Below are 13,483 nucleotides of genomic sequence, written 5' to 3'. Positions count from 1 at the left end.
GCAAATGGCATTATTTCATTCTTTTTATGGCTGAGTAATACTCCATTGTGTGTATATACCACATTTTCTTTATCCACTTACCTGTTGATGGATGTTTAGGTTTCTTCCATCTCTTGGCTATTGTAAATAGTGCTACTATGAACATAGGGGTGTGTATATCTTTTCAAATTATAGATTTGCCTGGATGAATGCCAGGGGAGTGATTGCTGAATTGTATGGCAACTCAGTTTGTTTTTGAAGAGCCTCCATAGTGTTTTCGATAGTGGCTGCATCGATTTACAATCCTACCAACAGTGCAGGAGGGTTCCCTTTTCTCCACACCCCTTCCAGCATTTGGTATTTGTAGACTTTTTAATGATGGCCATTCTGACTAATGTGAAGTGATACTTCACTGTAGTTTTGATATGCATTTCTCTGATAATTAGTGATGATTAACATCTTTTCATGCACCTCTTGGCCATCTGTATGTCTTCTTTGGAGAAATGTTTATTTAAGTCTTGTACCCATTTTTTCAGTATAATGGAATGCTTCATGAATTTGTTTGTCATTCTTGCACAGGGACCATGCTAATCTTTTCTGCATCATTCTAATTTTTTAGTATACATGCTGCTGAAGCAAGCACTACAATTTATGTTGTGTGTATGTACCAAATTTAGATTGTTTCCAATTTTTTTGCCCTTATAAATAGCTCTGAAGTATGTATCCTTATGGTTACATTCTTTTTGCAATTACCTGCTTATTTACTGCATTGTTGTTGTTATTCAGTCACCAATTCATGTCTGACTCTTTGTGACCCCATCGACTACAGCACGCCAGGCTTTCCTGTCTCTCACCATCTCCAGAAGTTTGCCCAGATTCATGTTCATTGAATTGGTGTTGCCATCCAACCATCTCATCCTCTGTAACTGTCTTCTCCTTCTGCCTTCAATCTTTTCCAGCATTAGGGTCTTTTCCAATGAGTCAGCTGTTCGCATCAGGTCACCAAAGTATTGCAACTTAAGCTTCAGCAAAATCCTTCCAAAGAGTATTCAGGGTTGATTTCTTTTAAGATTGACTGGTTTGAGTCCAGGTTCAATGCATGAGGCAGGGTGCTCACGGCTGGTGCACTGGGATGACCCTGAGGGATGGGATGAGGAGGGAGGTGGGAGGGAGGGTCAGAATGGGAAACACATGTACACCCATGGCTGATTCATGTGAATGTATGGTAAAAACCACCACAATATTGTAAAGTAATTAGCCTCCAATTGAAAAAAAAAAAGATTGACTGGTTTGATCTCCCTGCTTTCCAAGGCGCTCTCAAGAGTCTTCTCCAGCATCACAGTTTAAAAACATCAATTCTTTGGTGCTCTGCCTTCTTTATTGTCCAACTCTCACATCTGTACATGACTACTAGAAAGACTATGAAAGTGAAAGTGAAATTGGCTCAGTCATGACTGACTCTTTCCGACCCCATGGACTATAGAGTCCGTGGAATTCTCTAGGCCAGAATACTGGAGTGGGTAGCCTTTCCCTTCTCCAGGGCATCTTCCCAACCCAGGGATTGAACCCAGGTCTCCTGCCTTGCAGGCGTGTTCTTTACCAGCTGAGCCACCAGGGAAGCCCAAGAAAGACTATAGCCTTGACTATACAGATCTTTGTCAGCAAAGTGATGCCTTTGCTTTTTAACCACTGTCTAGGTTTGTCATCTTTCCTGCCAAAAAGCAATCATCTTCTAATTTCATGGCTATAGTCACCAGCCACAGTGATTTTAGAGCCCAAGAAGAGGAGATGTATCACTGCTTCCACCTTTTCACCTTCTATTTGCCATGAAGTGATGGGACAGGATGTCATGATCTTTGTTTTTTTAATATTGAGTTTTAAGCTGGCTTTTTCACTCTCTTCCTTCACCCTCATCAAGAGGCTCTTTAGTTCCTCTTCACTTCCTGCCATTAGAGTGGTATTTTATTTGGTATGAATTCCTAAAAGAGGAATTGCTAGTCAGCCCTCTTAAGACTGCCAAATAGCTTTCCAAAAATTCTCTACCAATTTATACTCCTTTTAGAAGTGTATGAGAGTCTGTGCTTCCCATACCCAGACATCACTGAGAATAATCAATTTTTAAAATCTCTACTGATTTAACTAGTAACAAATAAAAATAAAACTTTTATATTCACATGTCTTTAAATGCTAATGGAGGTCAAGATTTTTGCATTTTTATTACTATTTTCATTTTTTAAATAAATTGCATGAAGAGGTAAGAACTATAATGGCAGAGACTTATAGCTTTCTGTTCATTTATGTCTTCCAAGCATCTACAACAGTACCTGACAAAGAATAAGCACTCAATAAATATTTGTTGAATGAATGAAAGTGTTCAGCAATTTCTAAGAGTTCTTTATCAAAGACATTAATATTTAGGGTAGGTTTCAAATATTTTTCTCCATTTATCATGTACCTGTCAGCTTTATTTATCATATTCTTCCTGCTACATACAAGTTTACAAATTTCAGTGTTTTTCTTCTTGTTTTCTCTCTTTGTGTCAGGATATTACATGGACTGGGACTCTATTTGTGTGTGTATGCATTTTTTTCTAACTTTTTTTTATGTTCTGAATCATGTGTACCTTATTTTACTCTATAGTGTACATGCTTTTAGTTTTTTCAGATAGGCAAATGTCTTCTGCAAAAAAGTATCTTTTTCTCTTTGTCAATATTTTTACATCTTATTTCATTTTCTTAAAATTCTTTAAATTCCAGAAAAATACCTAAAAATAGTGATTACAGTTGGTATCTTTTTCTTGTTTTTTGACTTGCAGAGAAGTCCTCCTTATTTGGTGGCTATTTATTTCAAGATGGTATTTTCAGGATTCTTAAATTTTTTTTCTATAGTAGAGGTTTATTTTTAAAAATCTGGAATAGATTTTTGATTTTGCCACCTGTTTCTGACCTGTGTTTTTGATATTCTGACCTAATATTTTCCTTCTTCTACTAATATGGTTAATTATATTAAAATATTTCCTAGAATTATATCATTCTTATACTCACAGAATAAACTCACTTGGGCATAGTATATTTTTAATGTAATTCTAGTTTTGATTTGCTAATATTTCATATAGTGTTATTATATTTTTAGTTATACATTTAGTCTATAGTTGTCCCTTTTTAAGGCACTTTTTCAGTTCAGTTCAGTCTCTCAGTCATGTCCAACTCTTTGCCACCCCATGGACTGCAGCACGCCAGGCTTCCTTGTCCATCACCAACTCCTGGAGCTTGCTCAAACTCATGTCCATAGACTCAGTGATGCCATCCAGCCATCTCATCCTTTGTCGTCCCCTTCTCCTCCTGCCTTTCAATCTTTCCTAGCATCAGGGTCTTTTCCAATGAGTCAGTTCTTCACATCAGATGGCCAAAGTATTGGAGTTTCAGCTTCAGCATCAGTCCTTCCAATGAATATTCAGGACTGATTTCCTTTAGGATGGACTGGTTGGATCTCCTTGCAGTCCAAGGGACTCTCAAGAATCTTCTCCAATACCACAGTTCAAAAACATCAATTATTCGGCACTCAGCTTTCTTTCTAGTACAACTCTCACATCCATACATAACTACTGGAAAAACCATAGCTTTGACTAGTTAGTCCTTTGTTGGAAAAGTAATGTCTCTGCTTTTGAATATGCTGTCTAGGTTGGTCATAACTTTTCTTCCAAGGAGCAAGCGTCTTTTAATTTCATGGCTGCAATCACCATCTGCAGTGATTTTGGAGCCCAGAAAAATAAAGTCTGACACTGTTTCCATTGTTTCCCCATCTATTTGACATGAAGTGATGGGACCAGATGCCATGATTTTAGTTTTCTGAATTTTAAACCAACTTTTTAACTCTCCTCTTTCATTTTCATCAAGAGGCTCTTCAGTTCTTCTTCCCTTTCTGCCGTAAGTGTGGTGTCATCTGCATGTCTTAGGTTATTGATCTTTCTCCTGGCAATCTTGACTCCAGCTTGTGCTTCATCCAGCCTGGCATTTCTCATGATGCACTCTGCATATAAGTTAAATAAGCAGAGTGACAATATACAGTCTTGATGCACTTCTTTCCCAATTTGGAATCAGTCTGTTGTTTCATGTCCAGTTCTAATTGTTGCTTCTTGACCTGCTTACAGATTTCTCAGGAGGCAGGTCAGGTGGTCTCGTATTACCATATCTTTCAGAATTTTCCATAGTTTGTTGTGGTCCACACAGTCAAAGGCTTTAGCGTAGTCAATAAAGCAGAAGTAGATGTTTTTCTGAACTCTCGCTTTTTTGATGATCCAATAGATGTTGGCAATTTGATCTCTGATTCCTCTGCCTTTTCTAAATCCAGCTTGAACATCTGGAATTTCATGGTTCACATACTTTTGAAGCCTGGCTTGGAGAATTTTGAGCATTACTTTGCTAGCGTGTGAGATGAGTGCAATTGTGCAGTAGTTTTAACATTCTTGGCATTGCCTTTCTTTGGGATTGGAAAGAAAATTGACCTTTTCCAGTCCTGTGGCCACTGCTGAGTTTTCCAAATTTGCTAGCTTATTGAGTGCAGCACATTCACAGTATCATCTTTTAGGATTTGAAATAGCTCAACTGGAATTCCATCACCTCCACTAGCTTTGTCCGTAGTGATGCTTCCTAAGGCCCACTTGACTTCACATTCCAGGATGTCAGTCTCTAGATGAGTGATCACACCATTGTGATTATCTGGGTCATAAAGAATTTTTTTGTATAGTTCTTCTGTGTATTCTTGCCACCTCTACTTAGTATCTTCTGCTTCTGTTAGGTCCATACCATTTCTGTCCTTTATTGTGCCCATCTTTGCATGAAATGTTCCCTTGGTATCCCTAATTATCTTGAAGAGATCTCTAGTCTTTCCCATTCTGTTGTTTTCTCTATTTCTTTGCATTGATCACTGAGGAAGTCTTTCTTATCTCTCCTTGCTGTTTTTTAGAATTCTGCATTCAAATGGGTATATCTTTCCTTTTCTCCTTTGCCTTTTGTTTCTTTTCATTTCTTGGCTATTTTTAAGGCCTCCTCAGACAATCATTTTGCCTTTTTGCATTTCTTTTTCTTGGGGATGGTCTTGATCACTGCCTCCTGTACAATGTTATGAACCTCCATCCATAGTTCTTTAGGCACTCTGTCTATCAGATCTAACCCCCTGCATCTATGTCACTTCCACTGTATAATCAAAAGGGATTTGATTTAGGTCATACTTGAATGGCCTAGTAGTTTTCCCTATTTTCTTCAATTTAAGTCTGAATTTGGCAATAAGGAGTTCATGATATGAGCCACAGTCAGCTCCCAGTCTTTTTTTTTTTTTTTTTTTTTTTTTTTTGCTGACTGTATAGAGCTTCTCCATCTTCGGCTGCAAAGAATATAGTCAGCCTGATTTTGGTATTGACCATCTAGTGATGTCCATGTGTAGAGTCTTCTCTTGTGTTGTTGGAAGAGGGTGTTTGCTATGACCAGTGTGTTCTCTTGGAAAAACTCTGTTAGCCTTTGCCCTGCTTCGTTTTTTCCTCCAAGGCCAAATTTGCCTGTTACTCCAGGTATCTCTTGACTTCCTACTTTTGCATTCCAGTCCCCTATAATGAAAAGGACATCTTTTTTGGGGTCTCAGTTCCAGAAGGTCTTGTAGATCCTCATAGAACCATTCAACTTCAGCTTCTTCAGCATTACTCGTTGAGGCATTGACTTGGATTACTGTGATATAGACTGGTTTGCCTTGGAAACAAACAGAGATCATTCTGTCATTTTGAGATTGTATCCAAGTACTGCATTTGGGACTCTTTTGTTGACTATGAGGGCTACTCTGTTTCTTCTAAGGGATTCTTGCCTACAGTAGTACATATAATGGTCATCTGAGTTAAATTCACCCATTCCAGTCCATTTTAGTTCGCTGATTCCTAAAATGTTGATGTGCTTGCAAGACGGCGGAGCAGAAGGACATGCACTCATCTTCTCTTGAGAGAACTTCAAAATTACAGCTCACTGCTGAACAACTGTCAACAGGACAATGTTGGAGTGTTTGGGTGTCTCCCGCAGAGGCACTGGTGTCAAGGTTATATTAGTTTTCTAAAATAAATTGTATAGCTTTATTTTCCTCCCTTTTGATAGATTTCATAGCAGAGGAACTATGTGTCCCTCAAAGAGGTGCACATACTAAAGAATTTGTTAATACATTTGTCTGGATCTAGTACTTTAACAGTAGGTTTCCATGCTTTTTGTTCTGTGCAGAGTCTCAAAATTCTTTTATATAAACTGGAACATTTGTATTTTCATTTTAAAAATTTCATTTAATCAGGATTTTAAAATTTATAAATATAGAGATGTACATTATATGTTCTTAAAAGTTTTCACAATCTTTTTAATCTTGCCTAAATCCACTTCTCATTATTGATATTTTATGTTGGATATTTTTATTTGGGGGGTTATTTCTCTTTTCTCTCTTTTCCCATTTTTATTATGCTGTGTGGAGCTTGCCAATGTAATTAGCCCTGTTGAAAGAATGGATTTTGGATTTACCATCATTTCTCCACTTTTCTAATTAATTAATTTTGCTTTAAAACTTTATGCATCCTTCCTGCTTCCCTTATATTTCTCTCTCTTTCTGGACCAAGTTAAATATCTATTCCCTATATAAGAATAAGCATAATGTTTGTTTGAATGCTTGTAACAGCTTTGAATAGGTTTAACAAATTCTATTTTGCCAAGATCCTTGGCTATTTGACAACATTAACAATATTAATCTTTTAAAAAATTTTTCATATTAAAAATTTAACAGCTTTAAAGGAAAGGAAAGTGAAGTTGCTCAGTCGTGTCTGATGACCCCATGGACTGTAGCCTACCAGGCTCCTCTGTCCATGGGATTTTCCAGGCAATAGTACTGGAGTGGGTTGCCTTTTCCTTCTCCAGTGGATCTTCCCAACCCAGGGATCTAACCCAGTTCTCCTGCATTGTAGACACACACTTTACCATCTGAGCCACCAGGGAAGACAATAGCTTTATTGAGGTATAATTGATTTTTGAAACTGTGTATATTTAATGTGTACAATTTGATGAGTTTGAACATACATACACAGCATACAGCTATGAAGCCTTCACCATGTCAAGGCAATAAACTTATCTATCACCTCCAAAAGTTTTGTGGTAATAACACTTAACATGAGATTTACCCTCCTAACAAGTTTTTTAAGTGCATTGTTACAAGGTGTGCACTTGTACAAGGTGTGCACAGTATTACAGTATTGTTTTTTTTTTTTTTTTTTTTACAGTATTGTTAGTCTCCATGTGAAAAGTTACCATCATTGGTTTCTGTGCTCCTTGGAGCAGCTTTGGGCAACTGAGCTTTGGGCACTTTGACTGCAGGAGGAAACAGCCTCTCATAAAAGTTGGAAAATGTGTAGGTGGGCTCTAAGCTAGTTCCCAACCCATGATTGCCTATCTGCTCCTTGAGCTTGCATCATAACCCAGTAAGATAAATTCCTCGATGTCTGGTACTTAGCCATGGTCTGAGCTTGTGGCAGAACTTACTCTGCCACTTCTTTAGAAATCAGACATGGGACTGTTCTGACTGTTGCCTTTCTTTGGATTTTTGCCATTTTCAGGTAGATTTGCCCACGATGTTAGGAGAAAAGCAAATCCAGAGAGTGGGTTTTTTTTTGTGAAAGCACAGAACAAAGATGTCTAGCCCAGTCTAAAGGCTTGGGAAAGCTTCCTGATGGAGAAAATGGTGACTGCTGGACCTATAAAGAAGGAACAGGTAAGTTTCAGAATGGGGAGGGGTGGATAAGAAACTCCTTCAATTGTCTGGTCAAATGCAGACTACAGTTTTTGATAGCCAGAGCTGTGGCCCTGAACTCTCTTTGTATACTACTAAAGTATAATCCTTAATAAGTTAAAAACATAACTACTGTGAAAATATGAAAGGAATATGTGTCAGAAGTTTTATGTGACTCACTAACTAATTGAAGAACCTATTAGATATTAAGGTTGTTTTAATGGGGAATTTGAAGAACAGAGATATCTATCTATAAGCAATCAAGAATGCTTAAAATTGCTAATAGATGCAAAACTGCATCTATTAATATCTGAAAGGGCAATAAAATGTAATGTTTGTAGTTACCTTTTCTATATCCACTGGGTGAAGTGAAATGCATTTGCTTTGTTGTGGACAAGAATTGTTTGCATTATTACCAGGTTTTCTACAAGTTACTGCTACCACTATGGTTGGAAAATAGCCTAATCAATAGAAAGACAGTCAAAAGTGCACACCTGGGCATGCTAGCCAATGCCCAACAAGCCACTGAGAGGACACTCAATGGTCTCTTTTGCCCATTTTCAAGTTTTAGACAGTTTTTACTGATAACCCCTTTTAAAATTATGAAAAATAATAATTCTGGTTTCCAGCAAATTCATTATTGAATGGATAAAATATATGTGAGCCCTCTGCATCTCTGCCTCCCTGCCTGGATTCAGATCTTGTCTATTTTCTAATAATCTCTACTGTGTGTCCTGGGAAGGTCATTCGGGTTTACTCTTGATATCAAGGGTAACACATTCAGCAAATTCTTCAGCTCTTGTCATCTCCCCAGCAGCCTTTTGTAGTCCTTTTAACAGTCTGCTGGGCGGAGCAGGAAGAGACAGGTTGCTCTGGGCAGTGTTCAACAGCACAGCTCTTTGTCTCTTGTTGTCAGCCAGCTCTGTCACTACATTGTTCTTCAGGCGGCATGCCTTTGATGGACTATCTACCCCTCATGTCTCAACACTCGGGGCAGCATTTGGAGAAACAGCAGTCCTACACTGTTCCTTCTGGCATAGAATAATCCCATTAGAATACCATGTGCTATCAACTCAATTCCATAGATTTGTTGAGAGCACTGTGAGAGAGTCCCAAAAATGTAAAGGCATGCTCCTTGTTCTCAAGGAGTTGTATACCTGCTAAAGAAACAAGCCATACACAAGAAAAAATGACAAAGGCTAGAAAAAGAGCATAGAAGGAAGATATGACCCAAATCCCTACTTCCCTATTTGTATGATCTTGGACACATATAATTTTTTTTAACATCATTGCTGAGGTATAATTTGTATACCATAAAGTCTACTCATTGTAAGTATGCATTTCAATAAAATTATTTTTAGTAATTTTACAGAGCTGTGCAAATATCACTTCAATCCAATTTTAGAACATTTCCATCATTCCAAAAAGTTCCCTTATGACCAGTCAAACCTTATTCTCATCCCAGGTCTAGACAACCATTGACTTCCTTTCCATTTCCATAGATTTGTCTTTTCTAGAAATTTCATGTGAACAGAATCATACAATATATACTCACTTGTATATGCCTGCTTTTCTTTAGCAAAACATTTTTGAACTTCAACCATGTTGTCGCCTGTATTAGCATACATTCATTCCTTTTGATTGCTGAGTTATATTTCATTTTATGGATATACCACATTTCATTTATCCATTCACAGCAGATGGATATTTGGATTATCTCAGTTTTAGCCTATTATGAATAATGCTTCTGTGATCATTCAGTTGTTAACCTTTGTGTAAATGTATGTTTTCATTTCTCTTGGGTAGATACCTGAGAGTGGATTTGTTGGATTGTTTGATAAGTATGTTTAACTTTTCAAGAAACTGTCACATTCTTTTCCAAAGTGGTCCTACCATTTTACGTTCGCATCAGCAAAGCATGAGGGTTCTAGTTTCTCCACATCCTCATCAATACTTGTTATTTTCTGTTCTTTCAACTATAGCCATCCTGCTGCTGCTGCTGCTGCTGCTAAGTCGCTTCAGTCGTGTCCGACTCTGTGCGCCATCCTAGTGGGTGGTATATACCAATGAATGATATCATTGTGGTTTGATTTCCATTCTCCTAATAGTTATTGATGTTATACATATTTTAATGCGATGATTAGCCATTCATCTACCTTCTTGGGAAAAATGTCTATTCATATCTGACCTATTGTGTCGCTTATCTTCTTATTGTTGAGCTTTAAGTGTTGTTTATACATTCTGGATACAAATTCCATACCAGATATATGATGTGCATGTATTTTCTCCTGGTCTGGCTTGTCTTTTCATTTTCTTAATGGACAAATTATTTAAGCTACTGGAGTCTAACTTCAGTTTTTGCATAGACATTGTGGGAAAATTAACAATACCTATTTTCAGAACTGTTGAAAGAGTTAAAAGAGGCAATAAATATGAAAAATACTTAGCACAGAGTTTGGAAATATTAGGAGGCTCCTGAATGCTTAATGAATAGTCTGAATATAAGAAAACATGTGGGGAAATGCCAAATTGCAGGTATACAATGAGTGTTTCACTTGTTCAGGGAGGAAAGAAATCAAGCAAGAGCTACAGATTCCATGGCACATAGTGGGAGTAATACCTTGAGACAAGCACTGAAGGATGAAAAATACTGGATGTAGGAAGGTAGTCCAGGATAGGGGAATAGCCAGCAGGGGCACAGAGGTCAAAGGAAGCAAAGTGTGTGAGGATGGCAGGAAGGAGACCAATTCAGTACAGACTGTGTTCTTCATACAGAGCCAAATATTGTGAAAGCCTGATGTGTTTATATTAGTAAGTAAAATAGGCATTGTGTCCAGTTCTCTAACACTCAAGTTTTTTAAAAGTGATATTTCTGTTTAGAAATGGGAAAAATCAAAGAAATAGCTAAAATATTCTAGGCAATGTAAAGATATGTCATCAATACTGGAAAAAAAAAAACTGCAAATGTATTAGTTGCCCTGGAAACACTGTGGTACCTGACAAGGCTGGTCAGAGGACAGGGCCCAGGCCAGCTGCCCCAGCTGTACACTTGCTAGGGTCATGAGTCATCACACAGTCTTGTAACCTGAGCCAATTTAAAACTGAGACCATTTTGTCAAGGACTCAGCAGCAGCCAAAGACAGATTTAACAACCACACTCACTAAATCAGGAAATCTAGGCTGTTATGAAAAGAGGGTAAACCCCAAAAGTCAGGAAGTATTAACAGCTGATGTCTGTCTGAGCTCACTACATGCCTGGGACAGGGTCAAGTTTTTACATGAGTGATCTCATTCAATCTTTGCTCTTTCACGTGATAAAGGTCCTATTAGCATCCCCATTTTACAAATGAGGAAGCCAACACTCACTGAGGTTAAGATACATGTTAGAGCTGGGGGTTGAACTTAAAGCATCTGACCCAAGCCCTTACCTTTAAGCACAGTCTCTCCTGACCATGTCCCAGGCTGGGCTCACATCAATGGCAAGAATCACTGCCTGTTTCTCTTGGTATCCTCATCAGTCAGCACGGGACCTGGCATAAAGGCAGGTACCTAAGAGTTGTGTACAGGATAGAGACTGGCAGGGACCAAAGCGAAAGCAATACCTGACATCACAGTAGAAAGGAAGCTGAGCAATGCATACCCTGCTGCTGCTGCCAAGTCACTTCAGATGTGTCCGACTCTGTGCGACCCCATAGACAGCAGCCCACCAGGCTCCCCCATCCCTGAGATTCTCCAGGCAAGAACACTGGAGTGGGTTGCCATTTCCTTCTCCAATGCATAAAAGTGAAAAGTGAAAGTGAAGTCGCTCAGTCATGTCCAACTCTTCGCGACCCCATGGACTGCAGCCTACCAGGTTCCTCCATCCATGGGATTTTCCAGGCAAGAGTACTGGAATGGGGGCGCAGGTAAACACCATAATCAGCTGTGAGGTGGAATACAGGAACATTTGGCTAGTAGGAGTTAAGAATTCCAAAGTGTGAATCATCTACCTCTTAAACATCCATTTGAACAGTTCCAGGTTTTGCCCTCTATAGTAGTAACTCCACTTCACCCCACTTTTTTTCACAGGACTTTGTGGAGCCAGTCCCATAATTGTCCCACTGGGGCTTGTATATGACCCAGGGTCCACTACAGGAATAGAGTTCAATAAGAGAACATCACACTTGCAGCTGCCTGGGAGAAGTTGGAAACTGCTTCTCCATTCTGCATTATCCTGCATAGCACGATGGTTCAGGGTCGGCCACATCCACCTTTTGCAGCTATCTGATGGCCAAGGAGTTTACCCTCTCTGGACTCAATTTCATCTTCTCTAAAATATAAATAATAAAAATTTCTACCCAAAAGTAAGCCAGAGAGTACACAGGAAAGTTTAAAACATTGCCTTTAAAATCATGAGCATAGGGCATGGCATTTGGGAAGACTCAAAAACTGTTGGTATTATCATTCTACGTGCTCAGATGCTAGTTCCAAAACCCCTGTCAAGTGGGGAGCATCCATTCCCCAAACACATCGCATCCTTCCTGTGCAATACCAGGGTCGGTAACCAGTACATCATTGGGGCTGACTTGCCAGTCTTATCCTTTGTAGAGGAATGGATGAACTCTCTGAAGATAAGGCATCCATAACGCCCTCCCCGGGGGTCCCAGGTGGCACAGTGGTAAAGAATCCAGCTGCAATGCAGGAGACTCAGAAGACACAGGTTTGATCTCTGGGTAGACAGATTTCCCTGGAGAAGGAAATGGCAGCCCACTCCAATAATCTTGCCTGAGAAATCCTATGGACAGAGGAGCCTGGCCGGCTACAGTCCATGGGCCAACAAAGAGTCAGACACGACTTAGGAGACTAAACAACAACAACAATGCCCTTCCTTCCTTTGTAATTCTCCACCCCCTTTTTTTCCCTTTCAGCCTAGTAGACAAAGAATGAGTCTCCTGGCGTCTCGCCAGATGTAGCAGGAAGTTATGAATGAGGACTGCACAGGACAGTTGACTCTCTACAGAGATAGGCCCTAAATTAATCCTGAAGGCTGGGCAGCACCACAGGAAGCTTGGAGCCATGAGGCCACCACTTAACACTTACATATCTCTGTCTATCCTGGAGCAGTAGGCAAACAATAGCCTAATCCACTAAAGGCCTGGGGGAAGTATTATTAGTCATGGACTATCTGAGATCAACCTTTAGGAACATGCACTCAGGGCCAGAATCTGGAATCGGGTCACTGGTGGGACTAGGATCCTTATATGAGTCTATGAGGAATGTCAGAAAATTTCCAACAACTGGTTAATGTCCACCAGTGCTTAGCAAATTAGGCCTGTGTTGAAGTGCCAGTGCCCAAAGGACTGATTTATTGAACTGCCCTAATTAGGATCTTGTAACACATCAAGAGGCCATTAAAGAAAAAATTGCTGGCTTCAGAGACCAAGGAATATACATAAACATGGTTTGTCTCTTTGCCAGGCCCAACAAATGCCATTCTGACACTGCAGTGAGCTCTAGTGGGACAGCAGCCATCAATTAAATTAAAACATTGACCCATCTGCTGGAGCAAGCATGATGTAACATTATCCCCCATGTCCATTTTCTCCTTTTCTAGCCTTTCTCCCCCTTTAGAAGTCTGAAGCTAGCTCAGAGTCAAATCTGGGAAAACTCCTGGATCAAAAAAAACACCCAGAACAATCTGCCATTGAGGAATCAGAAATAAGCTGAG

The 13,483-nt window shown here is 39.3% G+C and overlaps 1 non-coding gene across 1 annotated transcript; it reads right to left on the bottom strand.

Moving 5' to 3' along the window:
• Positions 1-513: 513 nt before the first annotated feature.
• Positions 514-620, bottom strand: LOC112586736. Its single transcript, XR_003111222.1, has one exon. It is a non-coding gene; the product is annotated as a U6 spliceosomal RNA (small nuclear RNA).
• Between the last annotated feature and the right edge of the window lie 12,863 nt (positions 621-13,483).

The sequence above is a fragment of the Bubalus bubalis genome, chromosome 8 (assembly GCF_019923935.1).
Source record: "Bubalus bubalis isolate 160015118507 breed Murrah chromosome 8, NDDB_SH_1, whole genome shotgun sequence".
NCBI lineage: Eukaryota > Metazoa > Chordata > Mammalia > Artiodactyla > Bovidae > Bubalus > Bubalus bubalis.
The sequence above is the reverse complement of the archived record's forward strand: the minus strand, read 5'-3'. Positions and strand labels throughout refer to the sequence as shown.